Source organism: Cyprinodon variegatus, unplaced genomic scaffold, assembly GCF_000732505.1.
Source record: "Cyprinodon variegatus isolate N-32 unplaced genomic scaffold, C_variegatus-1.0 Scaffold924, whole genome shotgun sequence".
NCBI classification, from domain to species: domain Eukaryota; kingdom Metazoa; phylum Chordata; class Actinopteri; order Cyprinodontiformes; family Cyprinodontidae; genus Cyprinodon; species Cyprinodon variegatus.
This window is the reverse complement of record NW_015151377.1, coordinates 258,812-286,800: the sequence shown is the minus strand read 5'-3', so window position 1 is coordinate 286,800 and position 27,989 is coordinate 258,812. Positions and strand designations below refer to the sequence as shown.

Genomic DNA, 27,989 nt, shown 5'->3' with positions numbered 1-27,989 from the left:
TAATCAAAAAAGGGAAAATGCCATGCATCATCATGTAGCATTGATGATGTCATCAAAAAATGTCAATGCTATAGTTATATAGTTATATGTAACTTAATGCAGCAATTTATGAACATGTGCGATTGTCTACACCTTGTCTCTCATATAGAAAGCATCATCTGACTGATTTGGAGTACCAATTCATTCTCATTTAGAATGGAAGTGCCCCTCCGACAATTTGCAAGCATCTATGATCCTTAGTACTGTGTCCATTTTCATCTACACGTGAAAAAGACACAAAATCTTTTCAGTTTACATGTTATTGAAGCTGCTTTCATATGGAGCTAAAAGTGTCAATATCCACAAACACACAGCACTCCTTAGTTAAAAACTGAATGGCATCAAATCATATCAGGCCCAATATTGGCATGAATTTCCTCCCACTAACTAAACGTTGATTCTTGTACATCTCAACTTATGCACTAGATGGACAATTCGTACATGAGGCCCTTGATGTAAACATTTCCAGAGTTCTTACTAGGAACCTGCAGAATCCAATGCTTTTACTTTATAGAAATTGAGATGGATGTGGGTAATACCTAATCAAAATGCATGAAAAATGTATTATTAATACTTTGGCAAAGGATAGCAATGACACACTATACATGTTGTGAATTAGGATGAAGGATAAAATATATGAAGCTTGGGGAATGTTTGTCCAAAGCTGTCTGTAAAGTGTAAAAAACAATTAACCAATATAAAAAAAATGCCTGAAATCACGACTATGTTTTAATTATGAGGGTATTATAAAGCAAACAGCATTGAAATGTGCATTTATTTGAAGTAAAAACAAGTCACTCGTCCCTGTGAGAATCTTTGTGCCGCTAACGGGCATCTCTCTCTCTAACTCGATCCCTATCTCTGTCCCTGTCTTTGTGTCTTTCTCTGTCTCGATCTCGGCTCTGATGGTGGTAGTTGTGATGATTGTGCACAGGATAGAGATCTGGGTGGTGAGTCCGTGTAGGAATATGTTGGTGATGCATTTGATATCGGTTGCGATCGTTGTGCTCCTGCTCATAGCTGTCTCTGTCATGTAGCTGACCACGATGCCGTTGATGATGATGGTGATGGTGGTGGTTGCTACTCTGATGGTTATGGCTACGGTGGTTATAGTGTATCTCCTCTTCCTCACTAACACCCTCAAACACCACTTCTTCCATTTCATCCCCCCTCTCCTTAGGCAGGTGTCTCGTTGGGGGCCTCTGACTGTGATCTCTGCCTGACTTAATATTCACACTACCAGATATTTGCTGGGTGTGGCTGTGGTGCTCTGTCCGGCGGTGGTGGTGGTGCCGGTGATGGATGTGTTGGGTTCTTTTAGGTTCTGTCCTCAAAAGTTGCTCCTCTTCTTCCTTCTTTAGATCTTCCTCAACTTTGTCTTCTTGATCTGGGGCTGATGGAGGCTCCTTGTCTGGGTGGTTCTCACGTGAACCTTTCCTCTTGGGGACAGCTGACTTCTTATTCTTTTGCTCCTCCTTGGAAGAAAATGAACACTTTAATTTCAATTAACTATTGATGAAACATTTATACAATACTCAAACTCTGCTCACAGGAAGCACAACATAATTGAACAACATGAGGGAGATGAGTACAAATGTTGAAAATGAAAAAATGGAAAATTAAAATTTTTATCTCGAAATGCTAATTTTTTTTTTTTTTTTTCAATAATCAATTTCAGCTGATAACCATTTTGAGAGTTCTGGCAACCAACTCTTACCAGCATGAATTCCCCCACAGGCCTTGGCTAAACTGAGTTTTTCCCGTCTTTCCCAAGTGTTCGCCATTGGTAACTATTAAACTACTTTGCATGGACCATTTACAGATATATTTCGGCATTTATAGTGCTGAACAGATAGAGCCATAATGTACATTTACTGCAATGCACAATCAAATTATTTATTTACAGTAATTTATAAATATAGAATATGTGTAGCTGTGGAGCTTAACACCAAACAACATTATAACTATACATACACTAATAATTTATGAATACTGTATACTGTATGTATAGTAATACTTAGTATACATACAGTATAAGATTGCTAAATTCTATTGTAACTATTGACATTATTTTTGTACTTAAGGATTCCACATACATTTAAGGTAGTAATCAAAGAAAACACAGAGAACCATTGATCTTAACATCCCAGTGGGCAAAAGATGTCAATTAAACATCAATTTGACATCAAACACCGATATCAAATTGTTATCAAAATTTGGTCAAAAAACGTAAATCAAATTGACATCAGTCCTTTGACATCAATATGATGTATGTCAAATAATGATTTTATTTATGTCATTTTGACATTACTTCAATGTCAAGCTTTTGTAAAATTTCACTCAAATAATGATATTGATGTTATTTTGACATTGTTTTTATGTCAAACATTTGCAAATAAAAACATTCAAAAATATGCACAGACGGAAAGATTCTGCAACGTTTTGTATTGCAAACAGACTTGGCTTCATTTACTTAGATAAATGTGCGGCCTCACGGGACCTTCATTAGGATTTAAAAAAAAAGTTCCTTTGAAAAGGAAATGGCCTAAACAAACCCAATTGTGTTTGAAATACAAGACAGCTGTATTGCAGTTCTGCAGTGTTTCATGCATGGCCTTTAAAATAGCAATTCTGTAAAGTATATTGTCAATAGTTCTAATATTAATCATTTTTGGATCATCTAAACTAAGTTGATGTTCTACAATTGCTATTTTTCTACAAAAATTCCCCCATGGCATTCTCTCAAAGATCAAACATACAAGTATAACAAAACATTTTTATTCTAAAACATTCCAAAACATTGATTTCAACAGCTGTGTAGTTTAACAGGCAACTAACTACAAATATGTGAACTATAAATTGTACACAAAAAACAGCAATGAACTAAAGTGAAATACTTTATAGATTTTGCAGTCATTAAACATTTTGAGCTGTCTTGCGACCACCACCACCTTTCCTGTCTGGCGCTGAACGCAAATAGGCCGCCATCCGGGAAACAATGTCAGCTTCACTGGCTCCAGGCTGTGATAGCTGAATGGAATCTGAAAAGATAAAAAAAAGCAAATTGTACAAGTTTTGAGTATAAGATCAACATGGAGGAGCGCCCCACCTAAGGAAGGACTTGTCAGTTCCTCTTGTGACTCTCATTTGTGTGTTGGTGTGGGAGAGGGTGCAAAGAAAACATAAATACACACATGCACAGAGATCTATGAACATATGACACTGCACACAGCCTCCACATAAATGTGAGGGGAGGGGTGTGTCCTGAATTGTTTCTTTGAAGATTAAAATCTATCTCTATCTCTATATGCATATTCATTCGCATTAGCTGGCTAACTGCTAGCATGAAAGTTTTGAAAGATTAGTCAGTGTACACTAATAATGACAAAAATATAACTATAATGTACTTACCAACAAAAACCTTTTTTTAGCCGAGAAGAGCGCGTTCAAACCAAAAATTGCAGCAAAAGGTAGAGCTTCTGGCTGGAAGTGATTCTCAATAATGTAGGCTGGCAACCGTAAGTCCAACACTCACGTGACAACGATCGTCCAATCACACTTCACTTACGTTTAAACGTTTATTTTTCAAAGTATATAAACCGTGAGGAATTGGTCTTTGAAAATAATTGGTAATTCGTCAGTTTCCGACAATTTGCAACCCGCGCTTGTCCGGGTTGCAAAAAAAAATAAATAAATTTATAAAAAACAAAATAAAATAATTGGTAATTCAAAAATGTTTTTTGAAATATAATGCATTTCCCCACATTTGGTGGTCAAATGGTGCATGTATTTTCAGCATGAATAACACAACCAAGATTTTAATAGCTTCATGCTTGTTGCAAAGTCCCTTATCCCAAGATGCTTTGTGACATCAATATGACATCAATTCAATACCTTATTCCCAGACATCAAATCAACGTCAATTTGATTTTAGGTTTTTGTGCAGAGATATTGTTTTAAGTTCAAATATGTTTATTAGCAATATGAGGCAGTATTTGGATGCTAGATTGATTTATTGGTTGGACCTTTTTACAACTATAAGCTTCTGTAGAATAATTATCATGGAAGTCAAAATCTTGACCATTTTTTAACATCAAATTGATGTAACGGTGCCCACTGGGATGTCATCACTATTTTAGAATATTTTATAGAAAGCTCGGCTACCTTTTGATTGCTTTCTACTTTTAATTATTTCACACTTTTTAAACTTAAGTTGTAACTTGTTTTATTTCTTATCCAATTCAATAACTATTATGGTCCAGAATTTGCAGGCATCATACAAAGTTATGTAAGTAAGGCTCAATACTTGTCAAACCTTTTTTACCATTACTAAAATAATAGAACTACAGTGGTAGTTAAATAACTCTCACTCACCAGTTATTGGCCTATTTCATTTCTTCTTCAACTTTGCATAGTAGTAGGATGAGAAAATATGAAAATGTTAGATGGTTTGCTGGAAACAAGTACAAATGAAGCAGAAAAAAGTAATATGATAACAAAAGGTATGTGTGTATAAAAGAGGGTTGTTTTTTTTAAGATGTATTCAAATATATAGACATCACATGAATGAGATGAAATTCAATGAGATGAGATTCAGGGTGAGGGAGATTTTAAATAGAACTTTAGAAATATCAGCGTTCTAAACTATAATGATATGCACCGGTACAATTGTTGGAGTTGCAGGCAGAGTGTTCTCAGCCAGCTGTGCAACAAGTGCATTGGCAGGCTCCATCTCTGGTGGATGTGTGGCTCTCCAGTAGGATTCAAGGTAATCAGCAATGTGCTCACAGGCATCAGACAGCTGGTTCTCGTCCAAGATGACATCAAACATTTCCTAGAGACAATAAAAAATTTGAGAGAAATTAAGTCAAATAAAGATCAGATTTAAAAATACATACAGAAATAAATAAATAAGCATACAATTAATTGCCCCCCAAACTACAATAAACAAATAAATGTAGGTAGAAATTTAATTATACAGTGAGACATGAACGTATATATCTCTTTAAATTAGCTTCTTTAGTTATTCGCCTTTGTAATAATTACCTTATTTATTTATTGTCCATATAATCTTCAACTTTATTTATCAATCACGTATTTTTTTTCTGTATTTATTTTTAAATGTGGTAGAGATGGTTCTCCATATGCTATGAGACTTACAGTAAATAAATATTATCATTACTGTTTTCTTTAAAGGTGCAACATCGTTGGTGTCATGTCTTGAAGCATATATTTTGATTACAGATTGATTGGGACTATAGACAGATTACAAAGTAGATCTTACAACTTACTAGTAGCCTTTAAGCAGAGCTTTTAGAAGTTGAATGTTACACTTTCATAAAACTTGATTTTTTTTTTTTCATTAAAACACTGAATTTAATGTGTTTGTAACAAAGCAGGCTGCTGTAACAAATTTAGCAGGAAGCTCAAACTAAATGATTCATCTTCATAAACATGAGTAACGAGAAACTTTTTTTAAAGCTTAAAGGTAAAGTGGGGGATTTTCATGAATTTTTGAAAAAACTCGCTCTCTCCAAAAGAGTTGCTGTTTCCATCGCTCATTTTTTTTCCAGCTTTTTTATTGTCATTACACTGTCACAAGTACAGAGCAACGACATGACGTCTCTGCATTTGACCCATCCCTTTGGGATGGCAGTGGGCTGCCATTGTGTGGTGCCCGGGGTTAAGGGTCTAAGGGAGTGGGGCTTGAACTCAGAACCTCTGAATTCCAAGCTCAATGGCCTAACCATAAGGCCACACTCCCCTTCAACATCCTTACTTTCCAAAAGAAGATTAGCAATTTTTCCACTGCGTCGGACTCACCAGTGTTATGCCGATAAATACCTGCCTGGCAAGAATTACCTCCTCTCTCGCACACAGATAAGAAAACATATTTAAATACTAATAATAAAAAAAAGGAACTATAAAACATATTCATGATATTTTCATATTTATTATGCATGGATGTCCTAAAATTGAAAGTTGGTCGACAAAAAATGCAGAGAAATTCCTGGCTGCTGAGAAGTAGCCTACGTCCCCTGTCGCAGGAGAGTATTGCCCTAAACTCTCATCCATTGATGAGAAGACAGATTGAAATATGAATGAAAAAGGAAACTTTTAAACATATTCTTAATTATTTGTCAGAAATAATACAGTGAACCCTCCTTTATCGCGGGGGTTACGTTCCAAAAAGAACCCGTGATAGGTGAAATCCGTGAAGTAGAAACCTTTATTTTTTTTACAGTTATTATACAATGAAATACTCCATACAACATTGAAATCAAGGAACAAAAACTTTTTACAGGCCCAAGCATTTGTTTAACAAATAAAAGTACGGTATAAACGTTGTTGTTGTCTGTTTTTTTGTTGTTGTTTTTTTTACAAATAACTACTGTACTGTGCTGTAAAATAATATAGTTATAAATAAATAAGTAATAATTTTAATCATCAATACGAAATGAAGGGTTAATATTGCGGGGATCAGCCCCGCCCCGCTGTGACGGATTGGAACGGGAGAAAATGAAAAATGATAATGAAAAAAAATACAAAGTACAGTAGGACAAATAGTGACTGACGTGTACAGTACAGTACAGTATTTCACTGCTGTTCTGACGGAGCCCCTGCAGGTGTGTTTTTTGGAGAGAAGAACATAGTTATCGGTAGTTGTTGTCGCTCTTTTTTCTTCTGGGCCAAAAGATCCTTATAAACCGACATGCCACCATTGATATGTTTGACAATAAAGTTTAACAATGCATGATGCAAATCCGTGAAGCAGTGAGACCGTGAAAAGTGAACCGCGTTATAGCGAGGGTTGACTGTATAGAATGGTGTTGATAGCAAAATCGGGAAATGCCATCTGCTGAACAGAGAATATATTCATCATATATTCATTGACTGTAGCACATCAACTGAAACGTGTTTCCATACAAGTAAAAATTTTATTTATCTGTGCTCCAAAACTCTCAATGTTGGGGCATTAATAAATAAGAAATATAAAAACCCTAAGAATATGTTTAAAAGTTCCCTTTTTGTTAATATTTTAATCTGTTTTCTCACCAGTGTGCGAGAGGGGAAGTTATGCCTGGCAGCTAGGTATTTCTCAGCATAGGGTTAGCTGAACATAGGGAAGAACATGTAGGATGGCCCTACATGAACATATCACCAGAATGATTGACAATTAAGAGGACCAATTATTTTGATGATCCACCTGGAGAAAGGACATTCTCCACTATGTTATTTCTCCGGATGTGTCGGATTAAATAACTTTAATCTTAAAACGTGACTACAGCAAAGTCTGGTCCATTGGTGGATCAGTTGGTCTGACAAAAGGCTTTCATTTCACTTCATTTTACTACATTTTATGTTACATAAATTTTAATTATTTATAAGACTTGGCCTCCATCTGTTCCTACATAGTTCAGAAAGGTATTAGAAAGAATGTTTCTTTTTGCACTGTACATTACTTTCATTGATTTGCATCTCTTATAGCACAAAGCAAAGCAGTTGTAACTCTTTCAGATTTCCAGCAGATGTCACTCACAGGTGGACACTGGGCCAGCTTATCTGCTGCCACAAGTTGAACATTAAGATGTTTGGTTTGAGACTTCCCTCTTGTCTTGATCAGTCTGGTCAGCACCTTCACAACACATATAGAGTATAACATAAACAGAAAGGATTAAAATAGGACATTTCTTAAAGAAAAGTAGCCAAAAAATGCAGAGATTTAGACAATGTAATTTTATTAGGTAGTGAATGATGTAACATACTTTTGGTGAGGAAATCTTCACATATACAAGGATTGGTGCAAGGGAGGTCTTGGACACCTGTATTGGGTGGTTAATTGTGTCTGCATCCAAAATTACAAGTTGCATGCTCCGGGCCAGCTCAAATATACGCTCCACCTCTCCTTGGATCTGAGCTACAAAGACAGAAAATATAATCTGTAAAGACTGCGAAACAAGCAGCCAAAACCCAAAGGAAACTTTTAGATACTGCGGAACATAATTAAGATGATCATTCAATAGAACTGGATTTTTTTTAATGTTTTATTCTTACACTTTATTTTATCCTCTTAATTGAGAAGAAAAATAATTTTCTTAAACTGCTATAAAAATAAAACAATTATAATCCTTAAAGGTTATTTCCCTCTTTCTTTTAAATTCTTAATGCCCTAGCATTGAAGTTGATTTATACTGATTTCACTCTTTGTTTAAAAAAAAAATGAATGAAGCAAAACAACTTTTCCATTTTCTATACGATACCAATATTGTAGCTTTAAGTATTGACGGTTTCGATATTGACCTAAAAAGATAACAGCATAAATATCACATACTTTTATTACTGCTTTTTTTTTTTCAAGTGAAATGTTAGGAATGATATAAACTCAGACATTAGTCAACAACAGGTCAGTTAATATGTCAGATTAACTGACCTATTTATTGTTAACTAACGGGTTACATAAACTTTAAATAGAAGCGGAGTCTATCTATGGGCTGGCTTATATCTGAGATTTTAGATGCAAGCTGGGAAAGTTCATGATTCGATTTTAGGCAGATATCAATACTAAAGCAAGATCTCCCAAATATTAAATTTGTTTCAACTCAATCCATCACATTCCCTAGCTTCACTATAATAAGCAAAATGTGTTTTTATCTTTAAGTTTCTATTTCCTTTTCCATCACATCATATTATTTTTACATAATATCTTAAACAAATTCTAAACGAAGCAAATAACAGTTGATACCTTAAAGTGAGAACAAAATTTATAGGCAGCATTCAACAAAAGCTTTGAAATAAAATGTTGCAGCTTTTTTGTTGTTGTTTTTAAATGTAATACTTTCCATCAACAAAGGTAAATGAGTCAAGCTTTCTTGAATTCAGGGGAGGAGTAATATCCAATCGTGGCCACTAGAGGGAGCGCATTGAAGGACTTCAAGTTTCTAGACTACCTGACGTATCTGACAACCCACTCACACCAAACCACTTCACTAGACTTTAGGTATAACTTTTAAAATGATGAAAGTCTCTTTCTTTGTTTTTCTTTTTCCTATCCATAAAACAAGAGGAGAGAATGGGTTGCAGCAGCTGAAAAGGTAAGAACAGGCAGAACGGGAAGGAGGTGGAGCTGTCATAAACACAAGGACAACCAGTGCTTTCAGTCGTACATACCAGCAGTATCTGGGATGAGACAGCAGTGAGAGAGACAAGAGAAAATCAAGTAAATCTTATCCCTGCTCTTTTTCAAACCTTTTTCTCCTCATCTACTGGAATGTATTGAAAGGATCAGGGAGTACACAGGGAGGTTATTGTGACTATCTTACAGGATAACGTCACAAAACATGTAATAAAACATGTAATTTATCTAAAAATCATTTTGTTTACAAGATAAGACGTATTGATTCAAAACTTCCTCGTCAAATCTGACAAATGGAGCATGTTCATGCTGGTTTTGATCGAAATATATCAGAAAATATAGAGCATCACAGCTTGATGCCTTTAGGGATGCATAGCTGTAGATCAGTCAGGATAGCAGTACATCACATTTCTAAATAATATTTTATTGAAAGGTTCACTTTGCAAAGCATAGTGAACTATTGTTTCTCACATTATTTCCTACTTTACTTTTTTTTTTTTACAAATAAAGGCACACACTTTTATTATGGCTATGTCTGTAGCTTCTCAACACTGAAAGATGCTGAGCAAGACACAACAAAAAGCGTCAGAAACCTCTGCTAATTAAGAAATGAATAGCAAAGCAGCTTCATGAAACATTTTGTGAAACAAAAACATCTATCTTGATCTTGGAGTTGCAAACATATTAGATGAAAATGTGGCTCATTTAAATTCTCTGGTTTATCTGATTGAAGTGTTGTTGATGACTTTGAAAAACGGCCTGCGTTTTGAAAAAAGTATAATAATAAGCACTGGCTCCCTGTATCTCAGAGAATAGACTTTAAAATACTTCTGTTAGTCTATAAATCTCTGAATGGCTTAGCACCTACATACATCACAGACTTGCTATCAGTGTATCAACCCTCCAGACCACTCAGGTCTTCTGGCTCCAGCCTGCTCTGCATGCCTAGAACCAGAACTAAACATGGAGAAGCAGCATTTAGTTCCTATGCTCCACTTATCTGGAACAAACTTCCAGAAAACTGTAAAAGTGCGGAAAGCCTGAGTTTCTTTAAATCAAGATTAAAAACACATTTGTTTAGAATTGCCTTCGACTGTTCTAGTTAAACAGTTCAACTGAAACATCATTAGTTTAACTTTATTTTATTTTTTTAGTCCAACTGTTTTTAATGTTCTTTTTTGTTTCTGCATTTTTTTTCTTTTCTTTTCTTTTATTTATTTATATTTTTCCTACTTGCTTTGATTCTGTTTTCTTTTCCTATATTTTAATCATGTAAAGCACTTTGCATTGTCTTTTTACTGAATCGTGCTATACAAATAAATTTGCCTCTGCCTTTGACAAAGATTTTACATTTTGAAGTGGCCCAGAGAGTTACACACAAACAACAGAACAACCATCAAGGTCTCAGATTCTGTGCTTAACTTTCTAGCACTGAGGGTGAGGTATCAGTTGTAACAGTGATGAAACAAAAAACATACATTAATCTTTAAATAATTCAAATCAAATGAATAAAATATAACAGAACTTCAAATATCCGGCATTTCCACAAGAGCTGGCAGAAGTTCTAGAATGATATTATCTGAACTTATTTTAGGACCGACATAGTTGTATTTTACTTGAATGATGCAGTTGGACTCATGTCTTTGCACATGTATTTCAAATAAAAAGTGAAAACCTCAAAGAAAAATTGGCTAGCTGCAGAGATGGATGCTAAACTACGTACCTAAATTAGAGCGTGTGTTGGTCCGGTCAATTAAGGCCTTCTTTCCAGGGTTGTTGAGGATAGAGCGTTTAGCCAAAGAGATGTCCGCTGTGACCCTCGTAATGGTGATCCTAGAGAGCACACAAATAACAAGCATTATTTCACAGTCTGAAGAAAGAGAGGTTTAAAATATGTAATTGAAGAATAACTTACCTCCCTTCAAATCTATGTTTTAGAAAGTCGAAAAGTGCTTTTTGCATCATATCAGTGACCTGGAATTTTAGAAATAAAAAAGGAATTGGTTTGCTAGATTGTTATTGTAGGTGCTGTACCTTAACACTCTCTTGGCTGTTTTCTCCTGCTCTTTCTATCAATTGTTTGCAGATACCATTAAATTTGATCCGTGTTCATTTTCTTTGTATGGAAGGTATACATGAGGTGATTCCTCTTTTTATTATCTGAATGGATACTCAACCAAGTCTGTGTGCAGGATCATGGCATGCTGTGGCGACCCCTGAATGAGGGAGTAGCTGAAAGGACTCTCATCTGTGTGTGTTGTTGTTTGCTTGTATCTATTTCCTAGATCTCCACTGACTCCTTAAAAAAAAGGGCCAGGACTAGTATGTGTTTTTTTTCTCTCTACTTTATTTGCTCCAGCCAGTCGTGACAGACGGCTGCTCTTATTTAGCCTGTTTCTGCAGGATGTTAAACACGACATTTTCCCTTTTAATGATCCCATATTCCTGCTCTCATTGAATGATGCCTACAAAGCCATTGACAGTAAGAAACAATAAAAGATAATAAATAAGACTAGTAATTCAAATAGCACAAAAGTAAAAAAAAAAAGGATAAAGTTATTAAATTTAGTCATGAAATATTAGTCTTGAATTTAACAATTTTAATAAGAAAAAAAATCACATGTAAACAGTTGCAGAACACATATGTAATGGTAATCATGACAATATACATATATATGTTATTGTCATGATTACTATTTTTTATATTTTGTTTATTAATTCCTTTTGCCAATTTTTATTTATTTCACTGGCAGCTGATTTTGTTCTGTCTTTAATGGAAGAGTATGTAAGTTTTCAAGCATGACTGCAATCTGATATGAATTGTACCTTGTAGTCTTGGAAAACATATTTAGATTACATTTGTTGAGAGATTTTGAAATGAAAAAAATAACAAAGTGAACTGAATGAAAAGTTAAAGAAAGCTCACCTCTAAGCCCTTAAGGGATGGTCCCATCAGAACCACGGGACGCATAGTAGGCACTACGTCATACATGGCCGTCTGCTCGCCCTGTAGACGCAAAAGGATTGTATAGGGGGAGGGGGCATCTTGTTATAAGCAAAGGGCCTTTTTATTAAACCCCTTGGCTTTCATATGAGGATGAACAGACAACTTACAACATTGTTTAATTGTTACATTCAGTTGTTATATTCTTTTTAAGGGAAAAGAAGAAAGCAACAAGTTTTATTAATTTATGCTTTGGGTTTGCTGCATGAACAAAAACTGTATATTTAATATCTGTTACTCTTTCTGCTCAGCCAACAATGCAAACTTGGAATGAGATGTCTTTTATAAGCTGTTTGTCAAAGAAAAACTCCAAAGCATTTTGGTTTCTCATCTCTTATTTTCAACCATATATGTTATGTTTTCATTCTGGCCAAAAAAAAATATCAGCAAATTTTACCAAATGGGACCGTGGCCCATTTATACTATAAATACAGTATTATACTATAATATGCCCATATTGCAGGAAACTGAAAATTCTATGATTTCTAAGTTTATTTGCAATCTAAAAGAAATGAGATAAGAATAAGAACCGAAACCAAATTAATCTTTAAATTCCAGAGAAATGTACGCATAAATAAGTAAATTAGATGAGCTCCCAGAAGTATGAGATGTTACTGTATGTTGTTTTCAGGGACATATCATGACAGTAGCCTGGTTCCCGGGGATCGATTGTCTGTTATTGTTTTTGTTAGTGCCTGTTTTGCAAACTTTGTAATATACAGTTTGACATTTACAGTCATTTTATTTCCATGTAAAATGTCCTTAACACCATTAGGCATTTATTAATTTGTTGTTGACCAATGCAGAGCAATTTGAAAAAATTTTCTTATTCCCCCAGTCTTTACACTGCCTGTAAACATGAGCAACAGTAAAAACAGCGTGCTTTAAGTTCCGTTCCACTCCTGTTTGTATTTCAGGGACAATATTGCCACAATCTTTGCAGAACTATGTATTAGGACATTAAAATTAAAGGAACTTTGAAAAAAGGACTTTTGAAAAGACCCTTTATTAAGGATAAATACAAGGGTTATATCAATAGTGCTTAAAATCCTCAACTCTGAGATATACCCACCTTCCAATGTGATGTATCTTTTATGCATAAACCAGGGCCTAATTCCTCCTTAATCTATTCCTGAGAGTATTGTATCTTTATTTTATCTAATACCAAATGCAAAAATAGTGAGAAATGCTTGCTAGCGAGATCTAATAGAAATTGCAAAATAGGAAAAAGTTCTTGCTAGCAAGCACTTCTCAACATTTTGCATTTGGTATTAGGTGGCATTTGGTATTAGGTGGCATTTGGTATTAGGTGGCATTTGGTATTAGATGGTATTGGTGTTAGATACTAACAAATCATGTGGACATTTTATATCAAAGGCAAACAGTATTTTCTTTGAAGATGCAATTTATCTTGATCACTCACCGGTTTCTTTTTCACTTGCTGGTTGGCTGCTCACATACAGAAAAGCCAAAGTCAATTGAATTATTATCCGGGATAGCTTACACCTGTATATATATATATATATATATGGTAGTCAATGTACAAACTGACCTTGTGAAGGAGGAGTGTATTTCTTTGAGTTCATATCTTGAGTTGCTTGGGATGCTGCTTTGCTGAAACAAGAGAGTAGTTTGGAATTAGTCAGTAGAGGTTTGATAAAATTTCACATCTTCACAAAGCTCTAGATCAGTGTTTTTGCAGTAAAAAATGTTTCATTTAGACTTTATAAATATGCATGCATAATGCTAGTGCCTTCATCTTAAGCTGCCACTTTGCAGACTCATCTCAGATTGTTTTTGTCTGAAGGGGCTAAAATGACCAAACGTCTTTAAAGATTTATTCATAGTGGGGTTTTTCTCTTCAATTTCATTTGGATATTTTTAATTAATAGTACAAAAATAATTATGCCTAATCAAATGTACTTGCATGTGAGTACAGTTGTATCATGGATGCACTTATAAAGACACAGTTATACATTCCAATGCCTTATAGCCACTAGAGGCACTAAACCTAGAAATTGAGGGTTTACTGTCCCTAAAAGCTACTGGTAGTAGTGCCCTGATAAAAAATTAAATAGCACCCCCCTGTGTTTAGGAATCCTATAGCAGACCACTTTGAACCAACAGATTGAGAAATCATGTGTTATTTGTAAAGACAAGGTCACATTCACCACTCCAAAGCTGTCTAATCGGATAAGTGTCGTACCTGTTTTGTTACCTAAAAAAAACTTTTAGCTTGATTAGCTCTAATGTTTAAGGATAGTTAAGACTGTTGTAAAGCAGTGCTGCTTATTCAGTGACAGATTTGATCTGCTCAAGTTTAGGCGAGTGATTGAGAAGAGAGAGAAGAGCAGCCCGCACAGACAATTGAATCCCACCAAGTTCTGTATATTGACACAACATGCTTAGATCAAAAGTTACCTAGTGTTGATTTAGGCAACCACAATCTTAATGTTAACCACAATTAACATTAAAACGTTATACGTGTTATCTTTATATTTTAAGAAACTGTAATAACTTAGCAACTTATAAAGAACAAGTAACCTACTGTAATAATCATGAGATGGAATATCGAAAATGTCATAGTAACAATAAAAAACAAAATCCTATTCTGTTATATTCAGTCTTTTATTTTGCTAGTGTAAGTCGTGTGGCCCTTTTAATATGTTGCAAACTAGTTTGTACTGAGTTTGTGAAAAGTGTGTCAGAGTTGTAAACATCAGGCCATATTTGGAATCTTCTTGCACACACCTTCTCTTTCTACAGCTGTGATTCTGGCTTGTTTCATTGCTTCATTCGCATGCAAAAATAGTGTTAACCTAATCTACTTTTGCAGATAAGTTGATCCTGGTTGTTAATTAAAAAAAGCAGACAAATTAGGAATAGTTTGAAACTAACGACTCATTTGTTGTAGAATATAAGCAGATCTCATTGCAATTGATTCTCAAAGACATTTCACACCTCTGAACATTATTTTCCAACATTTCTTGCTTAGGACCTATTTAAAATGAGCCAATATTGAAGGACTCTATTAACTGATCACTGTATCAAAACACTGTAATTCAAGCAGCCTTTTTTACATACCTAGCCAAGGCCTTGGCAGCTTTCCTGGCTTGTACTTCTCTTCTGATCAGAATGGTTTCCAGGTTGACCGGACTCGGGACGAAGCCCACTACACCATCCTCCTTCACTGGCCGGCCAATCCACCACTCATTGTTGAATTTCTTCCATTTTCAAAGTAAAAATCACAATGGTAATGTAAATGTAATTGGATTCAGCATAATTAATTAACTTCATGATATAGCTTTATTATATTTCATGATAGCCTCTCAACACATATATATTTCAGTAACTTAGATTATCAACAGTTAATGTATACCAGTAATTCCATTTAACAAGTGAAAGCACATACTTGTACAAAAATTGTTTATAGATTTTTTTAAGCTTATATTCCTGTTAAAGTTAATGATTTTGTCATACAGCTTCAAACTGCAAATTTTATATTTAAATGTAAGGACTACATAAGTTTAAAAAAGGTAATGCAAAGAATTAAGCTTCATGTTTAAACAAATCACATGCATTAATCTGTGAATATGTTTATAAAGAATTTCTACAAAATAAGTTTCATATTTCAGCTGAACTTCTAAATTGATGGGTTTCTCTCTACGTTTAGATTTTTTTAGATAGGCCTATGCACACTGCTCTTTGGTTAATGCTCACCTCTTTGACATGCAGGAAGTCTTTGGCCTCAAAGGTGACGGCTTGCCCTGGCACAGGGACGTTGTCGTCGTCAGCTGGTGTATAAGAGAAGTTGCAACGTACAGCAAATGCAACAGGCTTGTACTGAGGACATGAAACAGATGTAAGAATTAAAAATGCAAAACTAAATATAAATACTAAATATATATATATATATCCAATACATTTGTGACACAGAAAAGCCCAGGCTAAAGTTGCTAGTAACATTTGTTATATTTCCAGTACAACAAATAATTATGTCATCTTTGATAAAAACTCTGTTATACTTAGGGCTGAAACTAACTTTTATTTTTGAAAAACTATTGATTATTTTTTTTATTATTATTATTAATTAATGGCAAAAGGTTCCTTAAAAAATTATCTATACAGAATTTAAACCAGGTAAAGCTAAAAGCATGTCACTTGATGAATTCTGCATAATAAAGGACAAATAAATGTTTTTTTTATTGAGTTTAAACATTTATACATATATTTTATTTATTTTGGTATAATTACTTTGGTATAAATACTATAGACGCACTGATCGGCTGATATCCTATAACAGTCCCATTCAGCTGTTGAATGAATGGACCCTATATCATGCAATGTGAGAGAAAAGCTTTAGCCTGGACATAAACATTGTTAAAAAGGATAACAAAAACACAGATATCAATTTATTTTATATTATTTATTTAAAAAAGCACAAAAAGAAAGAAAAGGCTGTTCAATGTAAAGTGTCCTGAATTGGATCTGCGATGCCTGATATCGAATCACTGATAACCAATCCAGGTGTCAGATCGGTGCATCGCTAATAATTACTGCTATGATTGCTTTGCTCCATCAGCTAAAGGCATGTTTTCACATCTATATACTCCAATTAATGCTTATTTGATTACTAAATTAGATGATTATTTTAATACTCGATTAATCAAATTAGTAGGATTTATTGTTTCAGCCCTAGTTGCATTCCAATTTTTGCAGCAGGGTGGTCACAGAGTGGGTTTGCTCTTCCCTGTTTAAAAATCATGTTGCTGATTTAATTCTATAAGAGTCAAAGTTCAGTGGCACAAAAATCAAGCTGCTAATTACTCAAGTTTAAAAAGTTGAGGCTTTAGGGCCAGCAGGGTTACAACCAGAAGGGTTCTCCATGTTAATTACACACCAGTGGGAACACATTAAATCTGTGGGTGATAATCTTTTTAAATTCTTTATTTAGACATATTAGCAGGGAATGCTTAGACGGTAAAGATGGGCTTACCCTAATGTGGGCTATGACCTGTTTATAGTAATTTAGCATGTGTATTTCCTATGTGTATGATACTATAGGGAAACTATAATAATGTTCACACTTCCTTAATCAAACTGCATCAGATCCTTTTCACATTGCATGATACTTTTTTGAGATGCCATTCCATAAAGCGCATTTTCAAGTCAAGATTGAAGATACTGAACAAAAGTCAACAACAAAACAGTACCTTAGCTTTTTCCAGCTGCACCTGGGCATTTCTTTCTTCAACGATATCAGAGTCCTGACGCTCTCCCTACAACAAACAGAACATTATGACAGGGTTAGGCGGAGGGTATCGTGAAGCATTTTCAAGTAATGAAATACACTGTCAGAAAATATCTCTATTGGCACAATAGCATTTTGCTTATTTTATTTGGATACTCTTTGGTAATAACTGAATCAACAGTACTTTGTATACTGCAAGGCAATTAAAGCTTTGATCCATCTCCAACCAGTAAAACTTAAGCTAAAATAATTTAATGAGATTACACTGATGCTAAAAACACATGCTTAAGTGAAATATCAAGTCAGAAATCAATATTCAAATCAATTTCAAAAGAAAAACATGAGGCAATGGACAAATGATATGAGGTTTCAGTCATTTTATACTGTATCTTTGGTGCACAGCTATTTGACAAAGGTTTCCATCTAAACCAGAATAAGTAGCAATGTTTGTCTACCCTGGACAGGTAAGCATAACATTGTGGGACAGGTATGTCTTTTTTAAATCTGGGAAGTAACTAGTAACTCAAAGAGACACTAACATGAATTAGGAGAACATGTAAATTTTCAAACCTTTGGAGGACATTTTTGCTGTAAGGCAAAAACAGTAATGTATAGTGTTAACTGCAAGTGTTGGCTCTCATTAAAGCAGAGGTCTTTATATTTTCTCTTTCTTTTTGACTGTAGAAAAAGAGAAAAATCAACTCCTCCAGTGCTTAAACTAAACTATTCTTTCTAAAATGTTTTACACTGGTTAAATGTGTCACTGATGAGCTTTTTTTTATCTTAATAAAGTCTCTTTGAATTACTTTAAGATACTCAGCTCAGTGAACTTGGCTTTAGTTTCCAAACATTGTCAAAGATTCCCTGCCTGCATGCTTCAAATGATGTGCTAGAGTCCAAGAGATTAGACTGTTCCATCAAAGACATGGTAACGAATGCCCTCTGTGTCATATCCATGATGTTGGCATATCGTTCAGTGCAGACTCAGGATATTCCTTTGCATTCTATATCAACAGTATGCCCTTCCATCCAGGACTAATTTGCTTTATTTGCCATTGAAGGCTCCTGCCTTTCTCAGGATATGGAGAGACCACAGGTAGCAGTAGAGAGCAGTGCAGGCTTAGGAGTTAAATTTAGAATAAAGGACAAAAAAAAATCTAGGTATGAGTTTGGTGATTTTTATTTCACCACTGCATGTTTTCTGACACAGTTAAACAATAAGGCTTAATGATTTCGGCAAAATCAGATGTTGTTATCTTGTTTTTCAACCAAATTTGCAATTGTGATTTTATTCAGAACTTCCTTTGCACCAACCACAAGCATGTAGGTGCTTCGCTACAGGTTGTCATTGTTTCTATGAAAGTTTGTTTGTCCTGAGTCAATTGTGGCGTGACTTTACTTTGTCTGTTGAATATTAAAGTGTTTACATCTATTTACATGCATGGATCTGCATGCTAGCTGCAGCAAACCCACTGTAAGCCTAGAATTGCCATCTTGATCCTGTTAAATGAATCCATGATCAAAACTGAGTGTCTCTGTGATTTGAAAATTGCTTTTTGTTGACTTGAGATTATATCGCAAATACAATTAAATACCAGACCCTATTAAACAGTGGCATAAAATTATTGCAACTGATTTCTGAAAGTAGCACATCAAGTACCATGTCTCTTTGAGAAAGTGAAATAAACACTAAAAGCACAGCTTACATGGTCAACATCTTTGGATATAAAATTACATATATAAAAAAAAAGAAAACTAGAAGATGAGTACTTTTTCTTAAATTTGAATAGATGATTTGATTCCTTCCCACTATCACCTCAATCCTCATTACATGCGGGTGTCCAAAACATTGCTTCTGTAAGCCAGGCCAATAACGACCCTAACGCCTCCCTATTACAGAGACGTGGGCCAGTTTCAGTTTAACTAGCAGTCCAACAACGACCTTAATGACTCTCCAATACTAAGGGTTGGACCTGTTTCAGTTCAATTTGCATGTTATTTAAGCCATAACATGGCTTTTATCAGGCCATTTTATAGGCCTGGAGCTCCACACAAAAAGCTTTCTGGATGGGAAGCGAAACGTCTTCAACTTCAAAAAAAAGAATACAGTGGTTTTGGGTTTTTTTTTTTTTTTTTTTTTTGGAATGAATTGAATAGTAGATACATTTTGTTAAAGATTTGTTAGGAATAGGGGAAAAATACCTAATAACCCTGTAGATTTTTTTCTGAAAAAAAAGACCAAATGTTTTACACCTAGGTTAGAGATGGTATCTAGAAAATTAATAATCAAATGTGGAACCTGTAATGAAAAAGAATAGTATGGTAACAATTTTAAAATAATTAAAACCGTCACCAAGAGCAATAGAAACAAAATTCCCCTGGAACAAAATAGGCCCAATCATCTCTTTTTGTTTATCCATCCCCAGTGTGGACATCTGTTCGCACAGCACTCACCTCTCCTGCAAGCCAACTTCACCCAGCCAACAGTACAAAACAGCCCCACCGAATTAGACATGTCTTACTTAGGTTTATTGTGCTGAAGTCCCCTTATTTAAATGTACTCATAGTAATAGTATTTATTTGAATTAAAATGATTGCAATAGGGTTAATATCAATTTAGAATCACATTATTTATGAGACATGATTTACCAGATGCAAAGTAACAGCAGAGTAAAGATAAAAGTGAAAACAGATGCACTCATATCAAATAAACATAATGAAAAGTTCATTTGAAAAACTAATTTCACAAAGTGAAACTTCTTATAAATTAATTACAAACCAGTGATCATTAAAGATTTGAATTCATGTTAATTTTGGAGGATTTTCTGCATACAGCTAATAAAATTACATTTAATGAATATTACACCAGGCAAATAAAAAAATCCTGGTAAAGCTATGTGATATACAATAAATCAAATGCATGTTTAATACTTAGTTAACAGTAATTTTAAAGGAGGGATTTTAACCTGACAAACAAGCCTTTTCAGAACTCATTCTAATTTATTGAAAATGATTCCATTCAAAATGGTCCTTTCCAGTCAAACCTCAGCCGAATGGCAGCCAACCTCCAGCCACTGGAGTGACCCCCTCCTTCAGCTGAGTGTGCATAGTTTTTCACTCCAACTCCACCCTTTCACTGAATTACAGGGTCTGACCAGGATAAGGTACTTATCATTAGATCTTAATGTCCACAAATCATGACAGAAAGAATATTTTAGTACAGAGATTGTTTTTTAAAAAAGGGAATGGTAGGGGACCAGCCGGGCCCATTAAGGTAAAAGGGGGACATTTGGAATGGCTGCTACTGTACATATTACTCAGCATTTCAGGGAGCATCAGCAGCCAGGGCTAAAAAGCAACTGTCAAGAGAAAATCAGAAAGCATGAGCAGCTCTATAAAGGCATCATGTTTTCCAGGTTTCTGAGCTTCAAAGCTGTGTGTTCACACAAAAGCAATGGAGAGGGAAAGTAGATGTGAGTCCTGTTATCTCTGGTATAAAATTAGCTTTAATAATGTTTTCAGCTGAAAATAAACAAAAGGGTGTTTGTAAGGATTCAATAATCTAATGTCTCTGTAATTAAAAGGTTTGTATTTGTCTTGGCGGTGAAGAATGAACGATCAGGGAGATTAGAAGCCTCAAGAACTCAAAAACACAATGTTCTGAGCTTGATTTCAATGCTGATTCATTGCTACTGCATGAACAATACTAAATAGTTTTAGGATAATATTCATCACCACAGGAGGGGATCTACAATGATGACCTGAACAAAAACTACCGATGCCCCATGGAGCCTGAGCCATCAAAATTAGACCTCAATTAGACTGATCCTGTGATAGGACTTCTAGGGAGCAAAAGTAAACACAAAAAAATGCATTTAAGTGGAAGACATTTATTTCTAATTACTTTTTTCTCATGAAGATTTTCAAGTTACGGAACATAATTGCCTGTTTTATTGGCCTGTGCATTTTGTACAGCACGTACATATTTTAAAACTTGTTAGTTTTATGTCCGTTGTTGAGTAACTAAATTCATTTTTTAGAGTACTTAATTATTATTTTTTCGAAGGTTCTGTACTTTTTGTGCATTTTTGAGGTCTAGGCTTTTTTTGTAACAATAAGAGAAATAAACATTTTACTTTTAGCTCTTTACTTAAGAATCTAAGGCACTGCTACACACTGAAAAGTAAGTATGACCAGAGTTTATCATGAAATAATTGGTTTATGTGCAATAAGCAAGTGAACAACAGAAGAAAAACTGACGCCTCTTACTAGTTGGTGATGATTATGCACCACAATGTTCTTTGTCAAGTTTTTGCAGCGTACACCTTTAATTAAAAACAGAAATAATTATTATTTTATGTCCCTGAACTGAAATGTTTAAACTGCTACACTTTATTGAAAATACTGTCTTAAATGCTGATAAACCCAAGTTATAGCTAAACTATTCTCCGTTATTGGTAGTAGTGTTTAGTGAAAAGTTTTGCTTGTAAGCTATTTTCACACAGTGCACTTTTTATTTTTTTCCTCTCTTTAAAGAGGCATTACAGAGTTTACTACAGAAACTGCCCCCTGTGGCCAAAACAAAGAACTGCAGCCCTCTTCTTCTCATTCTTGAAGCTTGAGCTCGTACTTGAAAAGGTTTTTGTTTTTTTTACTTTTTTCCACTTACATGGAGTTGTCATTGTTATCTTAGTTGAGCTGGATGCTGTGTATTCTGACTCACAAATTCCATCTTGAATATAATGCTTTGATTGTTTGCTAGGTGGGATCCATTTAACATGGACTTGATGTCACATCACCTGAACAGTGCGGGAAAACCTGACCCAAAGTAAATTCAAGAAAAATAGGTTACAGGCTTAAAGATTCATCGGCAGTAAACTACTGACTAAGACCATGTTTTAGTCGTAAAGGGTCAAATAAAAGGGCGATTTTAATGATATTTTTCAGAAAAAACATAAATAATGTCTCTTTAAGACAGAGTGGTCACATTTCATTGTATTCTTATAGAAATAACTTATTTTTCTCAGGAGGCCAGCACAGCTGTGGATGCATGGCACTCTACACGAAGGCTGTGGCATTATTTTCTGTTGTTATGAACATTACTGTTTTCAACAAATTCTAGCTGATTTTATTTTACCCAGGTGAGGTAAAGGGATCAATAAAATAACAGTATATCTTGCTTCTTCTGCACTTCTTTTAAGTACGGAAATAGGTAGCATCTTTACCTTTACTTTCCTAATAATTGTGAACAATTTTCTGACTTTTACTTAGGTACTTTTGTCACAAGTGACTTTTACTTTTTCCAAATTAATTTTCTGTTAAGTTGCTTTTACTTAGTTGGGTTTTTTAAAGTACTTTATACAGCTCTGTATTTTAGCCAGTTATACTATCTGCATCTGTCCACTCTGAAGAACTATAGAACTGTTTTATCATGATTAGGTATGCACATAAGGCATAGGCAGAAGATGGTGGAAGATACAGTATGTGAGTAAGCAAAGCTGGATTCCATGATGTTTAGTCTGAAGGTGACTCTTCTCTGTTCAAAAGTGTTTACACGGCTCTTTTGGCATGTGCCAGAGAACTGCATTAGGAAAGAAGCCTTTCATTGGAAAGATGAAAGCTGTCCCTAAATTGAAATAATCAGAGGCATTGAGTTACCAAAAGCCAGCTGGCTGACATGTAGCACTGTTATAACCGAAGAGGACAAACTAAAATGTAGAATGGATCTTTAAGAAATGCAAACATAAGGGTTATTTCTATATTAGAGATAATGGAAGTGGGTGTGTATTTTCACAACCATTCAGAGAACTTTGTCAATTAAACAATGTTTAGAACAGAAGGAAATTAAGTGTAATTAACAGGAATTCATGCAGCCTTGAGAGGGTTTAGTAGGCAGAGCTTGGGGGAGACTCAAACGATGTGGATTGTAGCCAGGGCGACAGTAGTGTTCGATGTCAGAGTTTTTTCTGCAAGGGTTCTCTGGCTTTCAGTGAACTTGGGCAATACACAAGTATACGACAGCCTCGATGGCTACAATGTAACTTACCTTATGAGTCAATCACCATGAATGGGTGATTGAATCTAGTGTGTAGCACTTTGGTCAAGTCTCCTGGCTTAAAAAAGTGCTATACAAGTAGAAGAAATGGACCACAGCTGTCCCCTTTCCTGTGCTAAGACAATATCAGAAAGCTTAAGAAAAGAAAAAGCTGGACTGTTACTTAGTGGTCTAGATTCCTCTTTTCAGATAAAAGAAATTTGGCATTTCAGTTTGAAAAAGAGGTCTTAGGAGCTTGGCAGATTTTTGCATGTGCCCCACACCACCTACAGTACTAACACAATGTACAACAACAAGAAAATCCAAATGACCAAAACCTGAAACAGTTTATGAAGTATTGTCCAGAGAAGGGAGAAAGGCACCAGAACCAACACTGCAGGTCAGATGAAAGTTTCCTATGCCCTTTTACCTTTGGTAAGTTATACATTCAGGTCAGGAAACGTTGTGTCCCTTCAATTCACATAACTTCATTTTCCATTTCAATAGAATTTTATCTCAGTGGGGATGGGATCCTTAATAGCAAGGTGCCCCAAGAGTCTGCAGATACATCCGAGCAATAGTCTGTAACTTTTAATGTTATTGTCAGACTCAAAGAGGAGCTCCAATAAATGCTGTGGGCAGCTAGATGAACTAACCTTCTCCCAGGAGAGAGAAAAGCAATGCCGTATTGAATGCAAGGATACAAGCTGCAGCACATATAAAGATAAGCTGCTACCTACTCTTGGCTCAGTACTTATATATACAATAAGCCCAGTGTAAAATCATTTAATGTTTGAAAATATTAATTATTAAAAAAATAGTAACACCGCCCCCCTGACCAATCAGTAAACATCAAGAATGTAAATAAATCTGCAGGGCATCACTTTGCATTGGTTCAAGTGGAAAATACATTACAGCCATGTCAATTTCCTTAAAATAGCAAGGCCATAAGCTGAAGATGTTATTCGTTAATCGTGCATTTATATTGTAAAATGTACAAGAGGAGCCATGTCAAAGTATTGAGTACACATATTGTACAATACATAGAAACACTTTTCTTCAGCATTTAGAGAATGAAAATTGTTTTCTGTTAATCATACGTAATTCTATAACATTTTAATGAATAACATCTGGAGCTTTCATTTAGACCTACAATAAAAAGCAACAATAAAATAAATGATAACTCTGACACCTTTTGTTCTTCCCCTTTGACTTCACTGTCAACATAATGTTTGCCGAAGACAGTTATTGGCCTATTCATAATTTATTTAAGAAAATGGTAAAATAACTCCAGTAAACCCACTCATTGACCAGGCCAGCTTGTCTCCTCTTTTATGCATACATGCATCAATTACACAACTGCGTTCACGGGTGCACCATCAACATTTGTTCTCAGGTTCAATGAAATTATGAGTATTATTTCAAAATTAGAAGAAAAATATAAAATTATTATTCAGCAGATATATTTAAGGGAGCTTAATGGTAGTAAATGATTAAAGTTTTATCAAAGGATTTTTAAAGCTATTTATTAAAGTCACTGTAACCTTATACTAATTGTGACTAATATAGCCCACTACCTGGAAGTGAGCCCAGATCACTGTGTATTGTTTTTTTTCTTTTTTATTGCATTGAAGGGTATAATATTACCTTTTCTAATAATACTATTGTTTATCTGCAAGTTAATTTGCTTTGGTAAGGTTAGTTCAGAAACTGCGACAATTTCTTGGCCTCACAGACCTATGGACATTAATGGGTCCTCATTTAAAAATGCGTGCTCTCTAATCCACTATTCTCAAAATACTATTTCATCAGCTGTCTTGCTTCCTTTCTTAAGGAGACTGGCTCTACAGCCCATACCTGATGCTACTGTAGAGAAGATAAGGCAGTTTGACAGTTTGCCACTTGTTTTTATTTTCATTTATGATGCTAGAACTTATTTTTCATAACCTTATTGCCATCTGCCTAATTGTGTTGGTTTTGCTACCAAAACTGGCCTGACCTACCAAGGACAGCAATAAACCACTGAAGGTTGGGTAATTGCCTCCAACATGTAAGAAGCAGATCCTTCAAGTCCTTCAAATTGAGAAGTGGGAAATCTCTGGTTCAGACTTTTGTCAGACATTCTTCACAGATGATTCAATAAACTGGGATCATAAAAACACCATGTAAACTCTTTACAAAGCAATGCAAGACTATAAAATATATGGTAACCTGATTATTGTACACAAAATCATAACAAAATTCTGTTAAAATGTGTCAAAAATATTAACATAGTATTATTGCAGACTGAAAACCGCACACAGAACAAATGATTTTTCCAATTTGCAATATGTGGGAAAATATGATAATGGTAGTGTTAGAACTGTAGTCAGTTTAGCAGTTATTGAAAAAAGGGCTTGTAGCTTAAACAAAAAAACATACCACCAGAGAATGAGAAATAAGAAAATAAATATTAAAAGGAAAAAACTGTGTCTGTTCTGAGCTTTCTCTCTCATTCACTGTTTGTTTCCGTCCGGGTCTCTGATTGTCTCTGTGTAAGGAGATTAAGATAGCATGCGTCAATCTAGGATTTAGGGCCAGAGAGACAAATGCAAACTCCACACAGACCAACTCTGCTTCCTATGACTACGTGTGCACAAACTCAAGCACCTTTAGCACACACGTGCTAAATTAATTAAATCAAATTAATTTGATGCCTGACTGTCTGGCTCTTGTGATATACAAAGCCTTAGGTCCTAGTATTGGTAGAAAGATTGACATTTTTTTGTAAAGATTTTGGATACACACTATCTATTAATGGGTTAATCTGACATTGATTGATCTTATTATTTGTCTAACCATCAATAAGAGGCCATTTTCTTTTCTTTTTTTTTTTTTAAAGGTTTCTCCTGTATCTTTCTGAAAACATGACAAGGAATGTTCAATCTCCATTGAGAGAGTTTTAGCTCAAGAAAGACCTAACATTACTGTGCTTATTTCTTTATGTAATTTTCTATCAAGTTAAATATGCTTAGGTCAAGCCCTCCACTTTTTTGTCATCCAATAATTTTTGTTTAACATAACAAAAAATTAAAAAGTATTTTTTTTATCTGATTATTTGTTTGACTGATCTGTTTTTTGTTCTTGTTAGGATAATTTCTTGAATATACAGTATAGGAGCTATCACTAGTTGAAACTATATGCACCTTGAAAACTGTATATCATAAGCACCAAAAGGAGATCATGCATTTGTAATTTGCATACATACTGTGCACAGGGCAAAAAAAAAAAAAAAAAAAAGATTTCTTGGAAAGAACATTTAAAGTGAAAAGAACATTTAAAGTGAAAACATGTCTAACTACAGAACCTGAAATCTTGCAGACAACTCTGAAACATGCTGCACTACTGTCTGCTTCGGAGTGGAGCAGATATGTAATACCCTAGTGACAACCAATAAGAGGCTTTTCCTATTAAGTAACAAGTAGTTGGCCAACCCTGCAATCTAAGACAGTAGGCCATCCAGCATTATTCTTTCTGTTTAGTTTTTTTCTCCCAGTTCAAGAAATGCACCTGCAATGAAGCAATAATTTTTCCCTCAAATATAATCAATAAGCAGGTTGTCTGATATTGTTTTGAACTTGGTTAAAAAAAAAAAAGAAAGAAAGAAAGAAAAAGAAAATGAGATAGGTTCACAACATAGTGTCTTCCAAGGTTATGCAACTGCTTTTTTCTTTTTTTTCTTTTTTTTTTTTTTTTACAATTGCTACTGTTAGAATCACAAATTTAATTGCAATATGGTGGAATTTTCATGTGATAAAACAAACATATGCATATTCTTTGAGAAATAAAAGATCTTAAAAGTGTTCATATTAGGATCATTTCTGTAAAAAATGTGTTAGGCTGCAGCTGTTTATTTTTGTTTCAGATTTGTACATCCAGAGAAATGTTCCTTAATTTGCTTTCAAACGCGCTGGAGCTCAGTCAGATTAGAGACATTTTCCGAAAATTTATTGCAAACACATTCTTAAAATATTTAGATCTAAACCATTCCACTGTAGCTCTGCATGTTAAGGATTGTTGTCCTGCTGGAAGGTGAAACTCCATCCAAGAGAGAGAAACACCACAGAAAAAGATTAAATCACTCTGATCCCTGGAATATTAGTTATGCAACACTGCCTGTCATTCAGCAGGAAACATAGGATGATACAAGCATGTGGAAACGCAACTCTCTGCTCCTGCGCGTTATAGTGAGTGCAATGATGCGCAAAGGCCTCACAGACAGGATTAACGCCCTGTGCAACAGATGGTGCTTTTTCTACTGCTTCCTGCTCAGCACATTTAGAAACACACACTGGTACAGGTAGGAAAAAAAATAGAATAAAATAAAACAAGAAAATCCAGTTAGTTTTACCTTTTTTTTGGGCGGCATCTCTGCGTAAAGATGTTCACCTGCGCTTTTCTAATACTCCTAATTCACCGTTCACCTGGCTCCAGTGAGTTATTTGTTAAGCATGCCATGAGATTGCGGTTTCCTCCATTCAGTGTGTCT

General features: G+C 34.8%; 1 pseudogene; it reads right to left on the bottom strand.

Moving 5' to 3' along the window:
• Positions 1–624: 624 nt before the first annotated feature.
• On the bottom strand, positions 625–27,989 carry LOC107099957 (annotated as a pseudogene).